Source organism: Crassostrea angulata, chromosome 2, assembly GCF_025612915.1.
Source record: "Crassostrea angulata isolate pt1a10 chromosome 2, ASM2561291v2, whole genome shotgun sequence".
Lineage (NCBI taxonomy): Eukaryota > Metazoa > Mollusca > Bivalvia > Ostreida > Ostreidae > Magallana > Magallana angulata.
Window position 1 is genome coordinate 42,879,635 of NC_069112.1, and position 27,752 is coordinate 42,907,386.

The 27,752-nt window shown below is 33.1% G+C and overlaps 1 pseudogene; it reads right to left on the reverse strand.

Moving 5' to 3' along the window:
* Nucleotides 1-1,312: 1,312 nt before the first annotated feature.
* LOC128172408 (cell-death-related nuclease 7-like) lies at nucleotides 1,313-26,631 on the reverse strand (annotated as a pseudogene).
* Nucleotides 26,632-27,752: the final 1,121 nt, after the last annotated feature.

The following is a 27,752-nucleotide window of genomic DNA, read 5'->3' on the forward strand; positions in this document are numbered from 1 at the left end:
GGGGGTAGCTTGATGGTTATGTCCTTTGGCGATGACTGGGGGATACTTTGGTGTATGTTGTGATCAAGTAACCTGATAGATTAATTTAGTGGTCCATAGCCTGTCATGGCAGGTTCCACCTCCACCGGTACTTCGTTCAAGCGGGGTGGGGGGGGGGGGGACAACAGTCTGTAAGTACGTAAGGTGGCTTGGGAAACACTGAAGTCACTCATCCATCAGTCCAGAACGAGGTGACAGTTCGGATCGGGCACTTGTGCATACACTCGTCCCCTGTGCGCCCAAAGTTGTATTGGTACTCTTGGAGGTATCCCAAGTCCCCCCCCCCCAAAAAAAAAATAAAAAAAATTGCGGCTTTCTACTACCATTTTTGTTTTTATGGTTTAAAAATGTTGTGTTTTGTTAAGCTGAGCTTCTACTTACGATATGTATTTCAGCTCAGCACTCTGTTATTATTCAATGCATATAAATCCTATAAAAGATTTGGATCGGGTTAGTCTGTTGGTCAGTCATATAAATATTAGACATTCTTTGTGTAAAACTCCACGGCGCATCCAGCAGGTGATTGCAAGGTGGCATCAGCCGCGGTGGGTAGAAACTACCTGTTTCCTTTAATAATTTTGTTAGGGTTTTGTTCTAAAACACAGTTTTAAAATTTCGAAATATTTCGTGTTAAATTCGCCATTTAGAATCTGTTTTTCCGATCGGCCTCGGTCTGCCGATCATAGATGTGTCCATATGTGGCAATTGGCAAATTATAATATTTGCGCACGCACTGCCCTCGATTTGCACTTCTTTATTTACAATGAAAACCTCATTTGAATCTTTGATTACACGTAGATTACCTAAATCGTTACTTTTATCAGTCAGCCTTAACAAAAAAAAACCCAAACATTTAAAAAACAGTTAAGTATATAATGTTTTCTTCACATAGGAGTAAGAATATTCATCAGAAGTATCATTCGCCTACTAAAAGTAAAGATTCCTCTTGCCATGCTATTTCTAAAATCAGCAAAACAGTGTTATATATAGTTTATTGAATGTGGCGTAATGCTTTTATATTACATAAACAGAGCTTACCAATGATATTCCATTCCGATCGTTAGTTTAAAAGGAATATTTGTTTTTAATATCTGTCTTGTATTTCTTTATAAAAAAAGATTTTTGGAAAATTTACCTCGTATATTTTCTGTGGATTTTATATAAACCGAAAAAATTATTCATTATGCTAAGCATACATGTTAACTGTTCAACATTTTTATAAAAGTCAATACGTGGTTAGATTCATTTGTTTAATTGAAAACTAAAAAGAAATACATGTAGTTTTCACACCAAGAATTGATTATTCCGTTGGATGAATAAAAGTCAAAGCGTTTTATGGTGAAATTTTTGCCCTCTTTGGGTTGGGACAGATTCCCCTGGGTGGTACATTTTTATTGTTGGCTGCACACCGATTGTAAAGTTCTCGAAATTCTTTTGACGCGCCTGCATTCGTCAGACAAAGTGACAATCCACCTCTCTTTGCTTGAGTTTTCTGTCAATAAAATAGGAATTGATTCATATTGGCATTACATCAGAAAATATAGTTGCAAAATTAACTAGAGGCTGTCATTAGACAGTAATACCCGCACCAAGTGTTTGCCCTTAAATAAAACTTTTTTGTACCGGTTTAATTTAAAAAAAAAGCCACATGCAAGCTCCGGTAATACATTTAAAAATTATAATTTTCATAACTGAAGGATGAGATTCCTTCCCATATGATAATACACATGAGCAGCACTTTATCTGCAATTTGGGGTTGAACTGTTTGCAGTGAATTTTCAGTTAATCAATAATCTTAACATTTCATGTCATAGACAGTATAATTGGTCTATATAATTATTGCAAACAAAATTGAAAATTAAATTATGCCACCTCCCGTGGCGGTTGTCGGTTTTAAATTTGCTTCTGTGTGCCTACATGTACATCATCGTGTGCGCAGATTTAGAGAAGGGGTGTGAGTAAGGGGTCCAGACACCCCCCCCCCTACATAAAAATTCATTTATATCAATAGTACAATTACCAAAAAAGACACATTGGACCCCAATGCTCTTACAGACAAGAAAACGCTCTAACACACTGCGCTTCAATGTTAGGTGACATTATTTGGGGGTAAATATTTATACTTTATTGTTTATCTCAATAGCATACATCACAATACGCAGGTGTCCTGCACCAACTTAAAGCTGTTATTTACCTAAAAAAAATAGTGCAAGGGGTTTCGAAGAATAGGCCATAATTTGTGTATTACCATATAAGTAAGAGTAGACACTCTATCATTTCTATATGAGTTATAATAGGAAGGAAGGAGTATTTCTTTCTTAATGTATTATAATCCATCAAATACAATGTAGGTCATGACCTTATGGGACTATTCTGACCCAACGAAACAGGAAAATACAAAATATATTCTGATGTCATTATGATGCATCAAATGATGTAAAGTACATTAATGACCCCCAGGTGTTGTCTTTAACCACCCCCCTTTAACAAAAAGGAAATGATGATACACTGTATATTTTGTTAATTTCTGAGATCCTCATCCCTAAACCATATAATTTATTCTTGCTCTCTGTGTCATTGCGCGTTAAATTGTATATATGTTATGGCCCCTTGGAGACACTCTGACATTCTAGAACTAGAAATAATAAAGTATTTTATCTTATTCATATGTAGTGTTTGATCCATGTGGGTAATTCCTAGCCTAATGACGACAGTTCCCCCTCGAACAGGAAGTGCACGAATATCTCAAAAACGGTTGAGATTCCCACCCCTTAACCATATATATTATTGATCCTTAAAGGGCATAAATAGGATTATTTAAGATCATCTAAAGGAATTCATTATTGTGTTTTAATTGGATTATCATTATGATGCTGACCAATATAGGTAAGCATAATACATGTAGTAACAGTAGCACACTATATTGAGATGCCAGCATGCATAAGTTCTACTTTCACTTTCTAAATGTGATCTCCCTTTGACAGCATACTGTATCATCATCTTTTAATATTTAAATAAGCTTATCATTGTAACCTATCCTATCGCATTTGTAAAGTTTCTGTCATTTTAGTTGCAAAAGTTTTTTTTTTTTCATTTGTCAGACTTGCACTTTTGAGGTGACCCTATATTGACCCTGTATAAACAATTTCTTATTAAATTTGTGTATTACATGTGAAGGAGTATTTCTTTCTTAATGTATTATAAAGCATCAAATACAATGTAGGTCATGACCTTATGGGACTAGCTGTTCTGACCCCACGAAACAGGAAAATACAAAATATCTTCTAATGTCATTATGATGCATCAAATGGTGTAAAGTACATTAATGACCCCTAGGTGTTTTCTTTGCCCGAGTAAGTGCATAGCAGAGTTGATTAAAATCAACTCCCAATAAAGTATTTTATATTATTCATATGTTACAGTAGTGTGCCATGTAAGTAAATCTTAGCTTAATGATGTCACTGCTTTGTTAAGGAGACTTTACAATTGCCCCAAATAGTCGAATACACATGGGTTTAACATTTTGTTTATAAATCTTAAAAAAATGAATTCAGCAATTTCAAAATGTTAATGTGCATCAGGAGAGAAAAAGCAATCAAGAATGGTTTAAAATTTGCTACTGCACACATGTAAGAATGTATCAAGAAGACTGAATCTTAAGAACCAGGTTAGATTGGGGAGGAGGGGTGAATGTGGAGTATAAACATTTTAAATTTGAATCATTTATTGTTATTAATTTTAACTTGTCAATGAATACTAGTTAATATTGATCCCAAGGTAGAAACATGACCTCTGATCATATAGCTCAATAGATCATTTGTTAATTATGCAAGGTGTAATGTAATTTTTTTTAAGAAGAACATTTTTTACCAGTTTAAAAAAGTTTTTAGACACCCAAATTATATTTTGATTTAATAGATCATTCGTCAATTAAAGGGGGGTGGGGACGGTTTATATTTGAGCTTGTTTGGGGGTCGGGGTTCCAAGTCATATATTTGACAATTTTTTAATGTAATTTAAAATAAGACTAAGCCATACTACAGTCATGGACATGAATAGTATAGAACAAAACAAAAACTAATACATGTATATATACATAGGAGGTATTACAAAACATAGATGATTGATCTATATCTTGGTTCTTAAATTGAATCATATATCATGTACATATTATATTATTGTTTCTTTGTTCAAGGCATTTCAGATGGTATGTACGTCATGATCCCAAGTGCTCTTCCTGAAATTATCAAATATCATAAAAACCATTGAGCTCCCCACCTTTATCTAAAGATATTATTCCTCCTTATGTCATGGCGCATCAGATCATTATGGCATGAAAGTCATGACCCTAACGGGTGTCAAAAAGGTGTTGGGTCTAACATTGAACCTTGAAAACGGACAAAAGATAATAATATAGGGTTTTCACAATCATATATTGACTGTTACTGGCAATATATAGGGTTTATTAGATCTGACCCCTGGGGTCATCCCCATCCCCCAGGAATTTGAAATTACCATATATCTCAGAAACTGTTATAATCATGACCCCGAAACCATATATATTCATGTTTCTGATGTCAAGGGGCATCACATGGTATGTAGGTTATGGGCCCTGTGGGTGGTCCTGACCCCCTCAAACAGCAAGTTCCTTAATATCTTCAAAACAGTTGAGATCCCCACCCTTAAACCATATATATTCTTGTTCCTTGTGTCAATGGCATCAAACGGTATGTAGGTCATGGGCCCCGGGGGTGGTCATGACCCCCCTCGAACAGGAAGTACACGAATATCTCGAAAACGGTTGAGATCCCCACCCCTTAACCATACATATTCTTGATCCTTATAGGGCAACAACAGATATGTAGGTAATGGGCCTTAGAGTTAAATTTAATTTTTCAAAACCGCAATGCACATCTACATTAATCTATGGAACAGACTTCCTATCATATCCCAAGATATGATGTGTCTGTCCATTAAATCGTAAAAGGAGTTCTAGGATCTATGCTTTTTTGAAGTGATAAACGTCAATTTTCTGCTACTTTTTGACTCCCTGGATGAAATTTAAATTTTAACAACCTTACTGCACATCTATAGAACAGTCCTTATCATATCCCAAGATATGATGTGTCTATCCATTAAATCATAAGAGGAGTTCTGGGATCTATGGGTTTTTTATTAGTGATAAACGTCAATTTTTATTATTTGACTCCCTGGATGAAATTTAGATTTTTAAAATCTTATTGCACACCTATAGGACAGCCCCAATTATATCCCAAGAGATGACGTAGCTACCCCAAAAGTTGTAAGAGGAGTTCTGGGAACCATACTATTTTTGCAAAAAAACGTCATTTTTGTTGCCCACTGATCCCCTTAATACAAATAAATTCTGGAACATGATCACACTTCAAAATGACACCCCAATCATATTCTAGAAGATCATTTGGCTACTGCAAAAAGAAAATGACGTTTTTGAAACCAGGTTTTTTTTTTGTTTAAAAAAACGTCATTTTTTAGCAATTAATTGACCCCCAGGACAAAATTGAAAATACCGAAACCTTATTGCGCATCTATTGGATACCCTAAAACATATTCCAAGAGATGATTTGTCTACTGTTGAAAATGTAGGAGGAGTTCGAGGAAGAAGGTTTTTTGTGAAAAACGTCATTTTTTACCAATTATTTGACCCCCAGGACTACCAGATAATTTTTGAAACCTTTTTACAATACAACATGACACCCCAAATCAAACTCTAAGAGTTCAGATTGCTGGTTTATAAGATGTAAGAGCAGTTTGAGAAAGTAAAACGTGACAGGACGGACGAACGGACGGACGGACGGAACAGAGTAACAACAATATACCCGAACTTTCTTTAGAAAGTGCGGGTATAATTATGATAAACACGATGGATTCAAAGTAAATAAGTTGTTACATACACTGTAAAACAATATACATTTACTATATGGTTCTACCCACAACATAAATTCATAAATGACAAATAAACCATCAATCAACATAAAACCCAAATGTTCATAATGTTGATCTGGGGAATTTTCCTAAACCATAACATTTATTTTCTGCAATGATTATTTACATATAATACATAGTTCTTGAACAGTTTATGAACGTACCTGTCTATTTATATCACCCATACAAATCAAATGTTTGTTTTTAGTTACCGCCCACTTAGAGTGATCTCTCCCATCCTTGAACTCAATCCCATGCTTGAACTCTTTTGTTTTGGGAAAACAAGCATTGATGACGTTTGATACCTATAAATAAAAAGAAACAAAGGCAGATGATAATAATAAAGTTCGTGCTTTTGACATTTTTTAAGTGTAATAATCAATGTGATGTTACAACAATGTATTCCATTAAAAAATCAACAGAAAGTGACCAACAACTAAACCATGGGTATACTTTCTGGGTCTACTTTAGGTTAACTCCGGTTTACTGGAGTGGACCCAGAGTAAACCCAAAGTAAACTCAGAGTGGACACAGAAAGTAAAGCCCGATCAGAAGTATACCCCCGAAAGCAGACGTATCATGTGTATTCGGAATATACAAGGGACAGGAATAACAGGCAGTAAGATGGTTAGATAAAACACTGGTCTGCTTCACACATCGGTGCGTACAGTTGACCCCAAAAGCAATTCTCGAGTAAACCCAAAGTAAACCCCGAATAAATCCAATTTGAAATAAAACGCCAAGTGGACCCAAATTTTAAAAACGTCAATCCGTAGTAAACTCAGAAAGTAAACCTAAGGTTGCGTTTGGGTTTACTCTGGGGTTAAGTTAGTTTGATAGATACTTTTCAAGGATATGAAGAAATTATATGAATGGCCAAAACATTTAAACTCTCCTAAAGTTATATATGTATATGAAAGTAATATATGTATACGTATAAAATATTACCATAGCAGTGTCTAAAAGGTTAGATCTCCATGTTCGAACCAATAAATGGTCTGCCAGCTTCGGAGAAATCAATTTGTCATAAATATCTGCAAGGAATAAAGTACATGTACTAAATCAAATACATGTGATGTGAATCAATATTGAATAAAATACTGTGTGTTTATATGTAGGATGATACCTTGTCCAAACGAAGCTGACTTAGCAAGTATTTCCAATTGAACATTTCCAAAAGTTTTGATTGGAATGTGTACGGAATTCATTGGGTAACTGATTTGTATATCAAAGTTTTTCTTGTCATAAATATAAGGATTTGTTGTTTCGAATACGGTTTCTGCAATAAAAAATATAATACAAATACATGTAAGTATTTAAGTAAACTTAATAAAAAAAAAAACACCATCAAATGAAAGTTATTTTAAATTTTATCAACGTACTCAAAATATTCTCAACTGTTTTTGCAACAGTGACACAGAGTATACTTTGTCCAAATTTTGTTTGCGAATCCGAAAACATGAAACCTTTCGCAACGGGAGATGGAAACTTCGGTACACTTCAGACAATCCAAAATCCCTTAGTCTTGTCAAACGCCAAAACACCTGAAAAATTATAAAACTTGTAGACCGTTAACACAATTACGGAAACAATATCGATATATTTTCAATTTGTTTTATTCTTTTAGCAGTGACAGGTGGTGATAACGAACAGTGTTCAAAACAAAAGTCCGGAGGAAAAATACAAAACAGTGGCAGAGCGAACACGGAGCTCTAAAAAATAAAGGTAGGATCAGAAGAATAATATGTCATATTAAACTAGTAGATGTTTTCCAGATATATATTGTGTCCTGATTGTATTGGAATTTATCTATTTGCAAAAACGATTTTTTTATCGTGTGCTTTTTTTTAAATCTTTAAAGTATCCACTACACATCCGAAACTAGATATATGCATGTATCTTTGAGCATTACCATCAAGTAATTAAATGAATAACGTTTATCATTTTTTTTTTACATTTGATACATTATACTTTAACTTTAGTTTGCAACTGATAATAAAGTATAAAATCCATTAACTGAAGTAATTATATCTATACTACTATATTAAAACAATATAATTTATTTTTTTTGGCCTTTAATATCAATAAATGGGAGAAGTATTATCTTTTGTTTTATTTATTTTTAGCATCATTGATACATGAAGATTACCAATTTGTTTTATGTTTGGTTCTCAATCAAGCTTTGCTAATGAATAATCAACAAAAATTGCTTCAAAAATTCCGGAAATCATCTAGATTTTTTTTAAATTCTACAATCCTGCGCATGCGCATTTCATTCAAACTAAATCAAGTGAGGCTTTTTAGTTTATGTTTCCACAAAATCCCATTTGCATAGATAAACTCAGAAACGATAATACAAATACTTTAAAATTTTCATTAGTCCCCTACCGGTTTTCACGAGATGGAACTGTAGCTTTTCTCTGCTTCTGTCTGTCTGTCTGTCTGTCTGTCTGTCTGTCTGTCTGTCTGTCTGTCCCACTTCAGTTTTCCACTCTTTGTTTTCTTTATGCGTTTGAGGAATAACATGAAATTTGCTGAACAGCTTCAAAATGTCAAACTACAGATCAACTTTACACTTTTGTAGCGTCTGGTTGACATACTTTCGAGAAAATTAATTTTTTATATTAAAAGTTTTGTTCAGATTCGATATTCCGCATAATAGTGTACGTTTTCACAATTTCCACAAACCGAAAGGGGACGTGTATTGCATATGAAATAGTCCCAGATTGCTTGTTGGACATGTTTATCATTTACTCTGAAAAATATTAAGAGTTCCGAATGTCACCTTGAAGCAAAAAAAGGTGAAAAAGTGTTGAATGCTTCAATAATCGGAATATTTTTTTTTTTAGATGAAAGGTATTTACAGCCTGAAAATGGATTATTATAAATAATTTGACCGTTATTTTCAATACAACTTCATAATTTTCTCCAAAACCGTTTCGGAGCGGTTCTGCAATTTTTGCTACATTACGGGTATATGGTAGGCACTTAAACTGTAGTGAAGGCGTGTTTCGAGACACCGTTAGATAATTCTAACTAAGCACAGTGTAGGGAAAATAATAACATTGCTGTAGGTTTAAAGCTTGGTTCTGTAAATGTCAACAATACGTGTCGATGTATATATTTCTCAAAATCACATGCACTGTCCACCCGTGCACGCACGGGTCAACGTCTACATGTAGTATATTAAAAGGAAAAATAACATAAATGATTTAAATTCCAAACCTTTGGAGTGGGCGTGTCTACCATCTGCAGCTTTAACTGTGGGTGGTGGTTGGTCATTATACATTGCATAAGTTACGATATCTGGAGACTGAATCTAACACAAATACACGTCAGGTACTTATCATCAATATTTCATAATATATTGGTCACAGTCAAAAAATCAAAGTAAAATTTCCTACTCATGCAATTGAACATTGAACAAATGCAAATGAGCGATACACGTGATCTATATTTAATTGTTAGTTTATATATTATTTTTAATCGAAGTGTATTTTTCTATTAAAAAAATGCAATTCAAAAAAGCAATTAAATAGGATCCATGTGGGATAAATCTGAAAGATTATTTTGCAAAAAGGCAATCTAGAATAAAATAATTAAGACACACATTTTAAGCTACTTTCCGTGTTAAATGTGTACATGCCTTTGCTGTCTTTATTAGGTAAACAGTTACTAAGAGGACTAAATCTAAAGACACCGTTCATCAATTGGTCGAATCTTTTAGCGAACTAAAATCACAGACTGCACGAAACAATAATAACTCAAATTTCCATAGGGAACGATGAGGTTGTTTCTTCTAACTAATCCACTGATGTATATTGGCAATTGTTCTATAAATTGTACTTACTTTTTTACAACAATTTAAAACTTTGGTAAATAAAAAATGTAAATATAAACTAGAGCAAAGCTCGTTGCAAAGCAACGAGTGGGTCTTCCGTTAATGTCGAGAGAAAAGCTAGAAGTACCTGTAAAAAGCAAAGTTCTTAAGCCATTAACAAGAGTAACTAAAACAATAAGAAAGAAATCGAATAATTTCTGTTACGACTTAACAAAATCCGAATGATTTTAAGTACAACTTTACAAAAACCTTTCCGATTTCAAGAATACTTTAACAAAATAAACCCGAATGTGTTCATGTACGACTTGACACGATTATTTTTGGTACGAATTAATTTTACATTTAACTTCACGCTATTTTTTAAACCAACAACACGGAATCAAAATTTCCGGAAAAATCAAATTTTCAACCCCAATTTCTCTTTAGCGCATGGTCCGATTTTAAAATGAATTTCAGCGTTAGATTAAGCTTAAAAAGTTCCTTGTTTTTGCTAAATGAAAAATATCAAATTATCGCCTAGCAAAAAGTTATCATAAAAAGACTTACTTGCCCTTTTAGCCCCTAATTTGAGGGGCCAGCCCTTTTTTCTTTTAAAGGACTCGCAAATGTAAACATATTTTGTTCACATGTATTCACGAATTGCTTAACGTTTTCGAGATATCTGAACAGCTGTGTTTTAGGGGCCGACCATTTAACTCCTTATTATTAGGGCCACTAACAAAAAAATTTATTTTAGTTGCCATATTGTTAAGAACATTATTCTTAACATTTTGTGTTCTACATTGCTTTTCAAAATATTTCTCCTTTTTCAGATATTAATGATCAAAATTATGAACTCATGACCCATTGAAACCCCTAATTACGTAATATATGACTTAGGTATGGTACTGTAAAGATAAATAGCTGTACAGTGAACATTTTTGCTTCTATAATTAATAACAAATTTTTGTTCGGTAAAGAGTTATTGTAAGAAGATTTTAGAGCCCTTTTGGCTCCTAATTTTAGGGGCCAGCCCCTTTTTCTTGATATTAAATTAAAAGTTTTGCAAATATAAAATTATTTTGTTCACCAAATGTTCACAAAGTGTTAACCGTTCTCGAGATATCTGTACAAATGTGTTTTAGGGGCCGACCCTTAAACTCCTTAATTGGGCCATCAACGAAAAATTCAAGGTGGCATATTGTACAGAACATTATTTTGAGCAACTTTTGTTCTACATTGCTTTTCAAACTAATTCTCGTTTTTTCGATATAAATGATCAAAGTTTTGAACTTCTGGCCCCTTGAAACCCCTAATTACGTAATACATGACTTAGCTAGGTACTGAATAGATAAACAGTTGTACAATGAACATTTTTGCTTCATGATTAATAACAAATCATTGTTCAGTAAAAGGTTATTGTAAGAAGACTTTAGAGCCATTTTGGCCCCTAATTTTAGGGGCCAGCCCCTTTTCCTTGATATCACATTAAAGGCCTTGCAAAAATAAACATCTTTTGCATTACATTATTTAACAAAATATGTATAGATGAAAAGATATTTCAGAAAATGTTCAAAAAATTCGTGGAAAAATTTGGTGCCTATTTTTAGGTTCAGGCGAGCTTCAAAGCCTTGCACAATTTTCATAAGTGAAGGCAATAGGGTACATCTACATACATTTATCTACAATCCCTGAAAATTTCAAGCTTCTATCTTGATTAGCTTCGGAGGAGATGCGTGGACAAAATGACCCTTAAAAATTTACAAAATCGTCAATTTCTGAAAGCGGAAGTGACGTCATATGTTCAAATTTTAATAACCTCGAGTGTTAACAATACCAAACAAGTTCTGAAAATTTCGTGGAAATCAGTTGAATAGTTTTTGAGATATAAGCCACAAAAAAAGTCAGAGGAAGAATAATAATAATGAACTAGAGCAAAGCTCGTTGCAAAGCAACGAGTGGGTCTTCCGTTAATGTTGGAAGTAAAGCTGTAAGTTCCTGTAGGAAGCAGAGCTCTTATACCAATAGCAAGAAAAGCTAAAATAAAAAGATGAAAAAAATCGAACTAGTCATTGTACGACTTAACAAAATACAAATTATTTTAAGTACGACTTAACAAAAACCTTTCCAATTTCAAGAACGACTTTACAAAAAAAATTCGATTGTGTTTAAGTACGAATTATCAATTTCCGAATTATTTTAGGTACGAGTTAATTTATCTTTGAACACAACACTATTTCTTTAACCAAGAACGTGGAATCAACATTTCCGGAAAACTCAATTTTTAAATCCCAACATCTCTGTAAGGCATCGTCCTATTTTAAAACGGATTTCAGTTTAAATTAAGCTTAATAAAAGCTCCTTTGTTGCTTTATGATCTATATCAAATTATTGATAAGAAAAGAGTTATTATAAAAAGACTAAGTAGCCCTTCAGGCCCTTAATTTGAAGGGTCAGCCCCTTTTTCTTGATTTCAAATAAAAGGTCTCGCTAATATAAACATATTTTGTTCTAAAAGTGTTCATAAATTGTCAACCGTTTTCGAGATATCTAAACAACTGTATTTTAGGGGCCGACCCTTTAACCCTTTACCGGGGCCATTAACAACAAAATGTTTGGTATCATATTGTTAAAAACATTATTTTTAACCACTTTTGTTCTACATTGCTTTTAAAAATATTTATCCTTTTTCAGATATTAACGATCAAAATATTGAATAATGGCCCCTTGAAACCCCTAATTACATAATTTATGACTTAGGTATGGTACTGTATAGATGAACAGATGTACAAACAACATTTTTGCTTCTATATTTGATAACAAATTATTGTTCAGTAAAGAGTTATTGTAAAAAGACATTAGAGCCCTCTTGGCCCCTAATTTGAAGGGCAAGCCCCTTTTTCTTGATATCAAATGAAAGGTCTTGCAAATACAAACATATTTTGTTCTACAAGTGTTCAAGAAATGTTAACCGTTCTTGAGAGATATGCACAAATATGTTTTAGGGGCCGGCCCTTTAACTCCTAAATGGTGTCATAAGCAAAAACATTTAAGGTAGCATACTGTACAAAACATTATTTTGAGCAACTTTTGTTCTACATTGCTTTTAAAAATATTTCTCCTTTTTCAGATATTAATGATCAAAGTTTTGAATTTCTGGCCCCTTGAAACCCCTAATTACGTAACATATGACTTAAGTATGGTACTGATAAATAAAGAGCTCAACAATGCACATTTTTGCTTCTATAATTAATAACAAATTATTATAAAGTGAAGAGTTATTGTAAGAAGATTTTACAGCACTCTTGGCCCCTAATTTGAGGGGCCAGCCCCTTTTTCTTGATATTAAACGAAAGCCCGTGTAATTTGAAACAACTTTTGCATTATATGTTTTAACAAAATATTTATACATCAAAAGCTATCATAGAAAATGTGCAAAAATTTCGTGAAAAAATTTGGTGCCAATTTTCAGGTTCAGGCGAGCTTTGAGGCCTGAAGCAATTTTCATCATTGGAAGCATGGGGGGTACATCTACATACATTCGTCTACAATCCCTGAAAATTTCAAGCTTCTATCTTGATTAGTTTCGGAGGATATGCGTGGACAAAATGACCCTTAAAAATTTACGAAATCGTCAATATCTGAAACCGGAAGTGACGTCATCATTCGAAAATGTTATAATATGTTGCGCGGATCATGCTTTATTCGTCCTAAAAATTTTGTGCGAATCGGTTTGATAGTTTTTGAGAAATAGCGCTCCAAAAAAGTCAGAAAAAGAAAAAAAAAGAATAACTAGAGCAAAGCTCGTTGCAAAGCAACGAGTGGGTCTTCCGGTAATGTCGGAAGTAAAGCTAGAAGTCCCTGTAAGAAGCAGGGTTTTTAAACTAACAAACATAAGAAACTAAGACCAAAAAAAATCGAATTATTCTTGGCACGAGTTAACAAAATCCGAATGATACCAAGTAAGAATTAACAAACCTTATCGATTTCAAGAACGACATAGCAAATACAAATCCGAATCTGTAAAAGTACGATTTAACAATTATCGATTAATTTTAGGTACGAGTTAATTTAACTCTGAACATAAAACTATTTTCTTAACCAAGACTGTGGAATCAAAATTTCCGGAAAAATCAATTTTTAAAACTCTTTATCTCTGTATTGCATCGTCCGATTTTAAAACGGATTTCAGTTTTGAATTATGAATAATAAGCTCTTATTTTCTGCCTTGTGATTAATTACTAATTATCGCTTAAAAATAAGTTATTATGAAAAGAATTTGTAGCCCTTTTGGCCCCTTATTTGAGGGGCTGGCCCCTTTTTCTTGATATCAAATGAAAGGTCTTGTAAATATAAACATATTTTGTAACACAAGTATTCACGAATTGTTAACCGTTCTAGAGATATCCTTACAACTGTGTTTTAGGGGCCGACCCTTTACTCCTTACCAGGTCCACCAAAAAAATATTTTTAGATCCCATATCGTTTAGAACATTATTTTGAGCAACTTTTCTTCTACAAGGCTTTTCAAAATATTTCTCCTTTTCTAGATATTAATGACCAAATTTTTAGACATATGGCCCCTTGAAACCCCTAATAACGTATCATATGTCTTAGGTATGGTACCGTATAGATAAACAGATGTACAATGAACATGTTTGATTCTATAATTGATAACAAATTATTTTTCAGTAAAGAGTTATTATAAAAAGACTTTAGAGCCCTCTTGGCCCCTTATTTGAACGGCCAGCCCTTATTCCTTGATATCAAATAAAAGGTCTTATAAATATAAACACATTTTGCTCAACAAGTGTTCAGAAATTGTTGACCGTTCTAAAGATATCTGAACAATTGTGTTTTAGGGGCTGACCCTTAAAATCCTTACTGAGGCCACCAACAAAAACTATTAAGGTAGCATATTGTTAAGAACATTATTCTAAGCATTTTTTGTTCTATAATGCTTATCAAAATATTTCTCCTTTTCTAGATACTAAAGATCAAAGTTTTGAACTTCTGGCCCCTTTAAACCCCTAATTACGTAACATATGACTTAGGCATGGTACTGTATAAATAAACAGATATAAAATGAACATTTTTGGTTCTATAATTGATAACAAATTATTTTTCAGAAAAGAGTTATTGCAAAAAGACTTAAGAGCCATTTTGGCCCCTTATTTGAGGGGCCAGCCCCTTTTTCTTGAAATCAAACGCAAGTCCTAGTTAATCTGAACAACTTTTGCATTACATGTCTTAACAAAATATTTACACATTATAAGCTAGGGCCGAAAATGTGCGAAAATTTCGTGAAAAAAATTGGTTCCTATTTTTGAGCTCGGGCGAGCTTCGCCGCCTTGCGCATTTTTCAAAATATCAAATAAATAGGATCATCTACAGACATTCATCTACTATCCCTGAAAGTTTCACGTTTCTATCGCAAGTAGTTTTTGAGAAGTTACGTGGACAAAATGGTCCTTAAAAATTCACTAAATCATCAAAATCTCGAACCGGAAGTGACGTCATAAGCCAGAAATTTTATAATATCAAGTATATTTGATGTTCAATGTGTCCTGTAAATTTCATGCAAATCGGTCATGTAGTTCACGAGAAATACCGTTCGAAAAAAGCCAGAAAAAAAATAAAAAATAAAATAATAATAAGGAAAAGAAACAATAGAATAACAAGAGGGTCGTCCGTCGGAAACGGAAGACCTTAATAAAGAAAAAGAAACCGTAGAATAACAAGAGGGTCTTCCGTTGGAAACGGAAGACCCTAACTAGAGCAGAGCTCGTGGCAAAGCCCCGAGTAGGTCTTCCGTTGTTGTTGCGAGTTGAAAATATATGTTATATGGTGTCAAACGATTATAATGACTATATTTTCTGTTCTGCTTTTGTTATAAAAACGTGTTGTGATTGAAAGCCTGTATATAAAACGTGTTTTGAAAAAAGAAAGGAAGAAAATATTTTAGGAAAACTATTTGTCGAGCAGAGTTTATGTAATCGTTTCAAACATTCTTTAAAAAATGAGATGTTTAATGGCTAGTTAAATTTTCAAAGGGTAGCAAGCATTGTTATAAACAGTATGTACTCGTGATTCATGTCAAGAATTGTATTTCTTTTTTAAACTAAACGTGCCTACAAAACACGTAAACTTTTCACAAAGATAACTTCTATATTAAAATATTTCTAAATTTTTGAAGACTATGTGCAAGTTTAGAATTGCGTGCTGACAAAATTTACAGACCCTAAAACGTACTACTACACCAAAAAGCGTGCGACCTACGTGCGAGAAACGTTTCGTGTAAACCTTTCAGAGTTTCGTGTAAACCGTTTAGAGTTTCGGACAAAGCGTGCGAGAACCGTGTGAAACGTTCATCAGATTTCATTCGGAACTCCCTGACAAGTTAATTGTTTCAAAATGGCGCCCGTGTTTTACATTACTTTAACAAAATTGAACGAATTTTTAACAAACAAAAGAAAGGTATATGTATTAAAAGACGACTAGTTACAGAGTACATGTATATTTAACGTTTTCATGCGATGTTTCAGTACTGAAACAATATTAAAATTCGCTATACATAAAAAATATTAAATACAGTTAGTGAAACATGATTTCTATTGGAACAAACCTAAATCAACTTTAACTTGCACGATCATGTTTTGATAGGCATGTATTTTTATTATTTATTTACATCGATAACTCTTACTGGTAACTCTTACTGAGACCATTCGGCTGTGTACAAGCAGCACACATAACCTCGGACATCGGGTGAGACCTGCACCTGGCTGAACCTGTCAATCAAACTCTGTGTATTTGTTTTCATTGGATGGTCAGGCGTCTCTCTTTTGTCAAAAGCCAATGGAAAATTAATGATTTCAAGGTAATCGGAATCAGGATTTGATGAAGCACACAATTTAAATGATAGAAAATTTATTAATTATTTGAAGAAAATTAAATGTAAACATAGAAAGGAAATAAAAAAATTAATTATTATGGGAATCTATACGCATGATACTCAATTCAAATAGATTATATTATGATTTTATTATTTTATGTAGTAAAATCACCCTTCCAACTGTTACTCAATTACATAACAATTGATGACCTGGGGCTATAAATGTTCTGAGCTGTGTGCGCTGAAGCGACACAAGATTCTCGGTCGCATGCGGCAATTAAATTAACACAGACTGGCCGAATAAACAAAGGGGTGGGAAAGTGAAACAAAATGTTACACATAAGAAGAAACCACCAAAAATGATTTTCGACAGATCTTGCTATCTTTTCTCCAATTCAAAAAAAAAAAAATTCAACGCGAGCACCTGTCAGCGGGGCGGGTGGAGCTGGGGGGGGGGGGGGGGCAGCAATGAGTTCGTTTCCACAATGAAACTACAGAAGTGATTAATATGTGACCCGTAGAACCTTATCTAAAGTTGTTTATACTCATGTGAATATTTTTTTAAATAATCATCGAATGCCTCAATTCAGGGCATTCCTTTATCGTGCTAGCACCTACCGCAAACATGGAACTTTGATTATAATTTGATTTCATTTTTAAACTATCTTGTACGCTATCGTATAAATCAATGCTTAATCAACTGTACAAGTGAAATAAATTTATCTTTTCATCTTAAACCAATATAATAGTTTAAAACATAATAAAATATAGTTGTGTCCGTGCAAAATATGAAACATAAACGCGTCATAAGGAACATGTACAAAAACACGAAACGACCGCGGATCACTTATCCACTCGCGCCGGATCTCCTCAGCCATGTGCGAGGGATGATCATCATTTAAAGGTTTAATATTTGAGGGGGGTTGTTGATTTAAAACATTAATTGTACAGTTTTTAAAGTACTTTACCTAAATAAACCAACCATTAGTTGTCTAACGATTTTTCCGATTTGGAGTAATATCGTTCGTTAATATTCATTTACACTCAAATATTTAATTAAATATATATACACATGTACAAGTAGGACAAACTTTTATAACATAAAATTAAAACAGTTCTTGTATATACGGCTATATTAACTCAAACACGTTCATATGCATGTAAGTGTAAGTCGCGGTGTGCGAATCTTGTGTATTAAATAACCGCTTACCGCTAAGTAATGCAGCCGTGGCTGATCTCCTCGGCCGTGGGCGAAGAATAGATTACGTAAAGGTACAACGCACAGAAACGCACAGCTCAGAACCAAGGAAGATTTGAAAAGTTTGCAGTATAATGACCTTACTCTATCAAATAGAAGTTATATATTTTAAACTTAAACCCCACAATTGATCTATGTCTATTATTGCTTTAGAGAATGACATTGCTTTTATTAATTAAATGAACTATTTCTTACTTGACATCCAATTGTTTAATCCACAAAAGATTTTGTGTAATCAAAACTAAAACAATTCTTGAGTTCGCGGCTAAATAAACTCATATATGAGAGACGCAATTCTCGTGTATTAGATAACCGCTGACCGCTAGGTAGTCCAGCCGCGAGCATGGTAACCGATTTTCTCGGCCGAGGGCAAGGGAGAGCTTACATAATGGTACACACACATGCAGCTCTGATTCAAAGTAGATTTTAAATGCATGGAGTTAATAACTAAAATATAATGCATAGAGTTTTTTAATTCCATATTTTGTGGTTTACTAGAAAAGAAAAAGAATGTTTTGTTTTCCAATTGCCGTTTTTAATGATTGTGCACTATAAGAACTTAACAACAATGACTTTAACTCCTAAAGGAAAAGCTTATACTCCAACAACAAAAAAATTCTTATGAATTAATGCCTCCTGTATAAACCAGCATACTTTCTGCGGCAACTTTATGCCAGTTGTACGCACAAAGACTTTCGTTAACTTGTCAAATGACAACAGGTACATGTCAACATGTAAAGCTTTTTACACTCATACTACACAAATCACTTATAAAATAACATTGTTACGACCTTTATGAGATCCCAACAAACAACTTTTCCAGCGACAGCCATATCAAAATCCTAACCGTTTTTGAGTTATTAAGCAAAAACTTTTAGGGGCTATTGGCCCTTAATTTAAGGGGCCAGCCCTTTTTTATTGGTGTAAAATGAAAGCCCTTGATATTCTGCACAACTTTTATTCAACATGTCTTAACAAAATATTTTTCGTTAAAAAGATATAAAGGAAAATATGTTTAAATTTTTGCACTTTTTGGAATCCTGTTTTTTGACCCCCTACCTTTTCCTAAATAAAAAACGTAATCTAAAAACAAAAACTAATGTGCACCACTACAATGTCTCTGCTATTCAAATTCGTTGGATTCCCATTCCCTGCTATCATAGTCTCGGAGCCTTTGTCTGGAAACCAAAGGCCCTAAAAAATGTTAAAAGGGAAATAACTTGTTACCGGAAAGGGAATTCTAACTTTTATGAATTGAGGAAGATAGTGTTTTGTAAAGTCCATTAGCCCTGAAAATTTTAGCAAAAACCGTTCACAAATGAGCACGATATGAAGCCTCAAAGTTCGCGTCTAGGAAGAAAAAAAAAAAAAAGAAAAATAAGAACTAGACACGATCTCGTTGCGAGCAACGAGGAGGTCTTCCGTCCGATTTTTAGAAAAAAAAATATGACATCATCGTCTTTGATTTTCGACAACAAAACATAATATGGAAAAAGGAGTGAAGTACTAATGCTTTAATGTATCGCTTTTTATAAGTTCTATTACTTTGCTTTTTAAAATACTTGCGTTTATTCCAATTAAGATTGAAAATATTAAACTTGTTTACATCTAAAAACCCTAATTGGGTAACGCAAGAGCAAATCATAATATTGTTAGGATATATAAACGTATTATACCTAATCTAGCTTTAATAACCTTTCACAAGATGGCTCCCATTACAAGACTTTTGATAAATTCTTTAAGAGCCCTTTGATCCCCTAATTTAAGGGGCCAGCCCCTTTTTCTTGAAATCGAATGAAAGGACATTTAGTTCTGAAAACATTTTGTCAACAAGTGTTTAAAAATTCGTTACCGTTCTGGAGATATATGAGAAAGAAGGTTTTTGGGGCCGATCCCTTATCTCCTTATAGGGGCCGTTTAACGAAAATTTGAAGGTTGCATATTGTTATGAACATCATTTTGAACAACTTTTTTTTGTATTGCATTTCAAAGTATTTTTTCTTTCTGAGATATGGGTGATCGAAATTTTCGACTTTTGGCCCCTAAAAACCCTTAATTACGTAACACATAATAAAATCATTACATTGCTTGGATACATAACTGTGAGATAAACATATTTGCTTCTATAACCTTTCACTATATATCTCTCAGTAAAGGGCTACAGATTAAAGAATTTAGAGCCCTTTGGTCCCCTTATTTGAAGGGCCAGCCCCTTTTTCTTGATATTAAATGAAAGGTCATTTAATTCTTAACAAATTTTATTCAACAAGTGTTTAGAAAACAGATACCGTTCTGGAAATATATGAGAAATAAGGTTTTAGGGGCCGATCCCTTATCTCCTATAGGGGCCGTTTAACGAAATTTTGGAGGTTGCATATTATAAAGAACATTAATTTGAACAACTTTTCTTCTGTATTGCATTACAAAATATTTTTCCTTTCCGAGATATGGGTGATCGAAATTTTGGACTTTTGGCCCCTAAAAACCCTTAATTACGTAACACATAACAAAATCTTTACATTGCTTGGATACATAACTTTGAGATAAACATATTTGCTTCTATAAGCTTTCACAAAATATCTCTCAGTAAAGGGCTACAGATTAAAGACTTTAGAGCCCTTTGGTTCCCTCTTTTGAGGGGCCAGCCCCTTTTTCATGATATTAAATGAAAGGTCATTTAATTCTTAACAAATTTTGTTCAACAAGTGTTTAGAAAATCGTTACCGTTCTAGAGATAAATGAGAAAGAAGGTTTTAGGGGCCGATCCCTTATCTCCTTATAGGGGCCGTTTAACGAAATTTTGTTGGTTGCATATTGTTAAAAACATTAATTTGAACAACTTTTCTTCTGTATTGCATTACAAAATATCTTTCCGTTTTGAGATATGGATGATCGAAATTTTGGACTTTTAGCCCCTAAAAACCCTTAATTACGTAACTTGCTTGGATACATAACTGTGAGATAAACATATTTGCTTCTATAACCATTCACAAAATATATCTCAGTAAAGGGATACAGATTAAAGACTTTAGAGCCCTTCTGTCCCCTAATTTGAGGGGCCAGTCCCTTTTTCATGATTTCAAATAAAAGGTCCTGTAAATATTAACTTTCTTTGCTATACATGTTTTAACAAAATATTTTTCATAAAAGAGATAAACACATTAAACCTAGAAAAATTACGATGTTTTTTTAAACTCAGTTTTCAGGTCCAGGCGAGCTTCGACGCCTTTTTAATCAGACAAATTTGATTGACATCATACACATCTACAATCTTTTGTCTACAAACCCTGAAAATTTGAATTCAATATCTTTTATAGTTTATGAGTAGTTGCATGGACAAACTAAGCCTCCAAAAATCGCTATTACGTTAAAATATCGGAAACGGAAATGTCGTCATCAATATAAAAAATTTCCAATGAGGTTCAGATCACTATCTATCAGATCTAAAAGTTTCACGAAAATCGGCCGAGCCATTGCCGAGAACTCGCGCGGACAAAATTTGTAAGAAAAAAAAAGAAAAATAACTAGAGCAAAGCTCGTTGCAAAGCAACGAGTGGGTTTTCCGTTAATGTTGGAAGTAAAGCTGGGAGTTCCTGTAAGAAGCAGAGCTCATAAAATAATTAAATAGTAACTAAAATATAAAAGATGAAAAAATCGAATTATTCCTGGTACGACTTAACAAAAGACGAATGATTTTAAGTACGACTTAACAAACACCTTTCCGATTTCAAGAACGACTTAACAAAAACAATCAAAATGTGTTCAAGTACGACTTAACAATTATTTTTGGTACGAGTTGATTTCACTTTAAACATTACGCTTTTTTTAAACCAAGGACGCGGAATCAAAATTTCCGGAAAAATCAATTTTTGAACCCCGATATCTCTGTAATGCATCGTCCGATTTTAAAACGGGTTTCGGTTATAAATTAAGCTTAATAAAAGCTTCTTTGCTGCTTTATGATTAATATCAAATTATTGGTCCGAAAAGAGTTATTATGAAAAGACTTAGTAGCCCTTCTGGCCCCTAATTTGAGGGGTCAGCCCCTTTTTCTTGATATCAAATAAAAGGTCTCGCTAATATAAACATATTTTGTTCTACAAGTGTTCATGAATTGTAAACCGTTCTCGAGATATCTGTACAAATGTGTTTTAGGGGCCGACCCTTTAACCCCTTACCGGGGCCACTAACAACAAAATTTTTTGTATCATATTGTTAAGAACATTATTTTGAAGAACTTTTGTTCTACATTGCTTTTAAAAATATTTCTCCTTTTTCAGATATTAATGATCAGAGTTTTGAGTTCTGGCCCCTTGAAACCTCTAATTACGTAATATATGACTTAGGTATGGTACTGTATATATGAACAGCTGTACAATGAACATTTTTGCTTCTATAATTAATAACACAATATTGTTCAGTAAAGAGTTATTATAAGAAGACATTAGAGCCCTCTTGACCCCTAATTTGAGGGGCCAGCCCCTTTTTCTTGACATCAAATAAAAGGTCTTGTAAATATAAACATATTTTGTTTAACAAGTGTTCACAAAATGTTTACCGTTCTTGAGATATCTGTACAAATGTGTTTTAGGGGCCGACCCTTTAACTCCTAAATGGGGTCATCAACAAAAAAATTTAAGGTAGCATATTGTACAAAACATTATTTTGAACAACTTTTATTCTACATTGCTTTAAAAAATATTTCTCCTTTTTCAGATATTAATGATCAAAGTTTTGAACTTCTGGCCCCTTGAAACCCCTAATTACGTAATATATGACTTAAGTATGGTACTGTATAGATAAACAGCTGTACAATGAACATTTTTGCTTCTATAGTTGATAACAAATTATTGTTCACTAAAAAGTTATCGCAAATAGACTTTAGAGCCCTCTTGGCCCCTAATTTGAGGGGACAGCCCTTTTTTCTTGATATCAAATAAAAGCCCGTGCAAATTGAAACAGCTTTTGCATTACATGTTTTAACAAAATATTTATACGTCAAAAGATATTACGGAAAATGTGCGAAAATTTTGTGAAAAAATTTGGTGCTAATTTTCAGGTTCAGGCGAGCTTCTAGGCCTTGTGCATTTTTCGCAATTGGAAGCATGGAGGGAAATCTACAGACATTCATCTACAATCCCTGCAAATTTCAAGCTTTTATCATGATTAGTTTCAGAGGAGATGCGTGGACAAAATGACCCTTAAAAATTTACAAAATCGTCCATATCTGAAACCGGAAGTGACGTAATCATTTGAAATTTTAATGATCAGTAGCAACATTGATGCTTTATAACTCCTAAAAATTTGGTGTAAATCGGTTGAATAGTTTCTGAGAAATAACGCTCCAAAAAAGTCAGAAAAAGAAAAAAAAGTATAATAATAAAGAAAAAGAAACCGTAGAATAACAGAAGGGTTTTCCGTTGAAAACGGAAAACCCTAATAATAGGGAAAAAGAAACAAAGCAAAAACAATAAGGTCTTCCGTTGGAAACGGAAGACCTTAATAATCTTAACCAGCACAATAATAGAAAGGTCTTCCGTTGGAAACGGAAGACCTTAAAATGAACCCGAAGAAAAACAAAAAAAGAAAAACCCTAACAATTAAAAATCTTTCATTGATGATCCATGCAGGTTATAAAGGTAGCAATAATCACCAAATAAGGGGCTTGTTTAATTGTTTAAATAACCTGATCGTATAGTGCCTTCAGCGTCTCATATAAAGGGTTTTCGATACTTTTTGTGATATCTTTTTGTGAGAAGGAAAACGATGGCGAAGCAGTATCCATGTAGAAAAACTCGGTTCCGCTTGTTTTATTAGGACTTGTTAACTTTGGTACTTTGTAGATGACGAACCTGCAAATAAAAAAAACCATTATCATGTTAAAGTACATATAACAGTTAAATATAGTTGATAGGATAGGAGACAGGATGCAGGATAGAAATATAAAGCCAAACTCTATCCTATACTATATTGCAACCTGTAGCCAATCAGATTCGAGTATAAATTTCAGAGTAGAAGTTTCGCGAAACAAAAATGAATTAAAATATACATTTTAAACATCAATTTTATTTTTAAAACAATGTAAAACTATAAAAAACAATAAATATGTTTTATGTTTACAATGCTGTAAAGAAATTTGATGGGCGCTATACAATTTTTTTTTCAATTCGGAAACAGCGCAAGTATAGAGTTAATGTAAAATTTTAAATGCACAATGCAGCGTAAATAAAGTTTTATTGCATTATTTAAAAACTTCAATAGTTAAACAAAACACAAACATATTCAGTCTATGAGCAACTGACATATAAGTAGATATCTATCTCAACAAGGAACGAGCGTTGTTTTGTATACATATCACGTGTCATATCATTTCTTCGATGTCCGATCACAAGACCAGATAATAAACTGAACAGATCGGATAAGGTTAAGTACAAATGTGTAAAAATTTATATTTTTTCAATGCATTCAAATAATATCGCAGCAAATGCTTAATTTTAATTCATTCATCAAGTAATGCCTTCCCGAATCGTGTTTACAATTATCAGCGACCAAATCAAGCGATTTCTGATTATCTCCTTTAATATAATATTATAAGGAAACGAATTTCTTTAAATGTTTGTTTAAGCAATAGCTTTAATTCCTTAATCTCCTTTTTAGATAGTATTATACATAGTATCTTATTTAACAACTCAATCGCTTACCTGTTTTTTGGTGTGTTTTTTTTGTAATTGAGTACACTTCGCGTACAGTTGAATATCACATATGCAGAGGTAAATAAGTTCCCTCGTTTTAAAGATTTCCGGTGTTTTGTAAGAATTAGACGTATGACTTTTACATTAGTCGATAGATTTATAAATAAAATATTCATTTCCTTAAACTTCGTTTTAATTATTTCTTATTCCTAAATATGGATGGTGTGGGATAGGATAGGATAAGATAGGATAGAGTGGTTTTTTTTTTTTTTTTTTTTTGGCAGGATAGGATGCAGGATACATGGTATAGGAAATGATATGATTGTTTTGTCAACTTTCACGATAGCAGGACTGTACCTAAATTCATCTATATACTTCAATTGATGTTCAAAATTTATTTGCATTAATTCATAAAAAGGTAAATATCCCTGTTAATGTTGAAAAAAAAAACAAGACAGCTAAGCCCATAACATATCAGGAACACTTCTTATTGTTAAGGAAGGTATCAATCAAAAGGTTTGCAATGTAAAGACAATTTCATTTATTTACTTTTCATTTTCATTTTCAATGTAATTTCTTAAAATTTTCTGACTGCAAAAAGAGCAAGATTCTTTTCTTATTCTACCTCATTCTTTTCTGACGGTTAATACATGCTGCTATGCTCAAAGATGAAAAAAAGATAATGCAAGACACTTCACTCTGTACTCTTAACAACTGACGCCTTTTTACAGTTTGTCCATGCATTTTTTTTTATTTTGTAACTATTGCATCATTAAGTGACTTCCGCAATCACTTACTTGATGCACGATAAACATAAGCGCAAAAGGAAAACTGTCCTTTATAGAAAACACAAAATAAATTACTTACATGTTCATAGTGGATATATGAAGTATTTTTATTTTTATTTTTTTTTGTAAGTGAAAATACAGTACCGATCAGACCCAACTTATAAGCAGAGTAAACCCTAACTAAACTACGGGTTTATTTTTTACTTGGGGTCTGCTTTTTGAAAAGTTTGGCCCGTCGGGTTTTACTTGGGTTTAATCGGAGTTTACTTTGTGTTTTCTTGGGAATTGCTTTTGGGGTCAACTGTATGCACTGCATAGTGAAGCAGACCCTATCTTTTATCTAACCATGTTGCAGCTTGTTTTTTCTGCCCCTTTTTGTATTTCGAATACACACGCAGCGTATTTTTCAAGGGTATACTTCTGATGGGGCTTTACTCTCCGTGCCCACTCTAAGTTTACTTCGGGTTTACTCTGGGTCCACTCTAATAACCTACAGTAAGCAAATAAAGTAAACACAGGGTGTAGTAGGGGTTTATTTTCTGATCGGAACTGTATATGTTCACGCATATTTATTTTCTAGCAGAAGTTATTAAATATATATGTATGGCTATTAAGGTTAATGGGCATCTGTTTCACAATCTAAAACAACGGCTAATATTAGTAAATGAAATTACAATCATAAAAAAGAGATTGCAATGCGTCGCTCCATTACTTAAAAAAAATTCAAATGCAATTGAAGTTTGACCGATTTACTATTTGTAATTGTTGCTGTTTTGGGTTTTGTTTTGTTTTTTTACTTTTTTCTAGTGCAACGTAATTATATAAATGAAAGGAAAATTAATAGGATATCAATCTTACCAGTCAACTTCTTTTCCATCCGAAGACTTGCACGATGCTGATCCTTGTATGTATCTTAAAAAACCAAGAAACACTATCAACTTTGCAAGACGTGTCATCTTACTACAATATGCAAAGACCATTGAAAGTATCATTACAAAACTACTATAATATACTTCCCCGATTATATGGGCTGCTATTGTTGGCAAAGAAACTATATCGAGAGTACTTGTATAACGACAGGCGCAACTTTTGATTCCCGTGCACATGAAACAAATAAGGTTTTCAATTTGTATGCACTGGTGGCACACACAATTGTAATAATTAGCATTAATATTTGATTATTATTTATTAAAAATAAATTCTGAGCAAAAATGATAAATACTTAATAGCAACATATCTTCAAAATATATGATTCTCTTTCAATCCGCTACATAAAAGATAAACTGATTAATGAATGAATGGATAAATGAATTTATTGAGGGTTAGATTGAGGGATGAATGGGTGTATGCGTGGTTTGATGGGTGAATAGAACATAGCGAGATATAAGGAATATCTATATTGTGTGATTTTATATTTGCTTTATTAAACGAGTTGAAAAAGTTTATACATTCTCTTGGATTGCCGAGCAAATATAATCATTTTAACGTGTTGGATGAAGCAAATATAAAATTTTGGAGTAATAAAAATAGTGACGTGGATTTTAAAGGGAAATCTTCAAAAACAAGGTCACTCAAGCATTGACGCGAGAGGCTGTGTCTAAAATAGTGCTGATCAGAAGTATTTGATAAAGCACCAACCGTTTGATAAAGCAAATGTTCATTACATGGGTAGTATACATCACACGTATGAAATTAAGATATGTGTTTTTGACTCTGATCTTTATTTTTTTATCTTTCTGATAAAAGGCACCAATAAGGAAAAAAAAAAAAAAAAAAAAAAAAAAACAATAGTAATCTTTACGCTCTGTATTACTAGCTTACAGCTTAATTACGATATACTTTACAATGTACTTAATTTGGTTTTCCTGAAATCTCTTTTGGTAGTAACAAACTTTCATTTTAGGAACAGCACTAAATGCAAACAGTAACGTGGAATGCACGTATCACAGCATGTCAGGGAAGTCACGGAAGAAGACATTATGATTAGAGTGTGCAAAAGTGTCTTTGAGTGTATCTTTCCGTTAACATGAAGCAGACAAACTGGTCGATAGAAATTTAAACTTCCTGCCTTGTATACATTCGAACTCATAAAAGATAACTTAAGCGACAAAAAAGGAAAATTATTAGTGTATTCATAAAGAACGTTTAACATAGTCACATGTAGACATTCACAATTACTCACGTTTGCTTTAAAATAGGCTTACCTTTAACAACTGCACACGGCAACAAACATCTCAATCTTCGTCGAGTTAAAGAAAAGTCGTATAAAAATGCTGAACAGGGCAATTTCCATACGAAA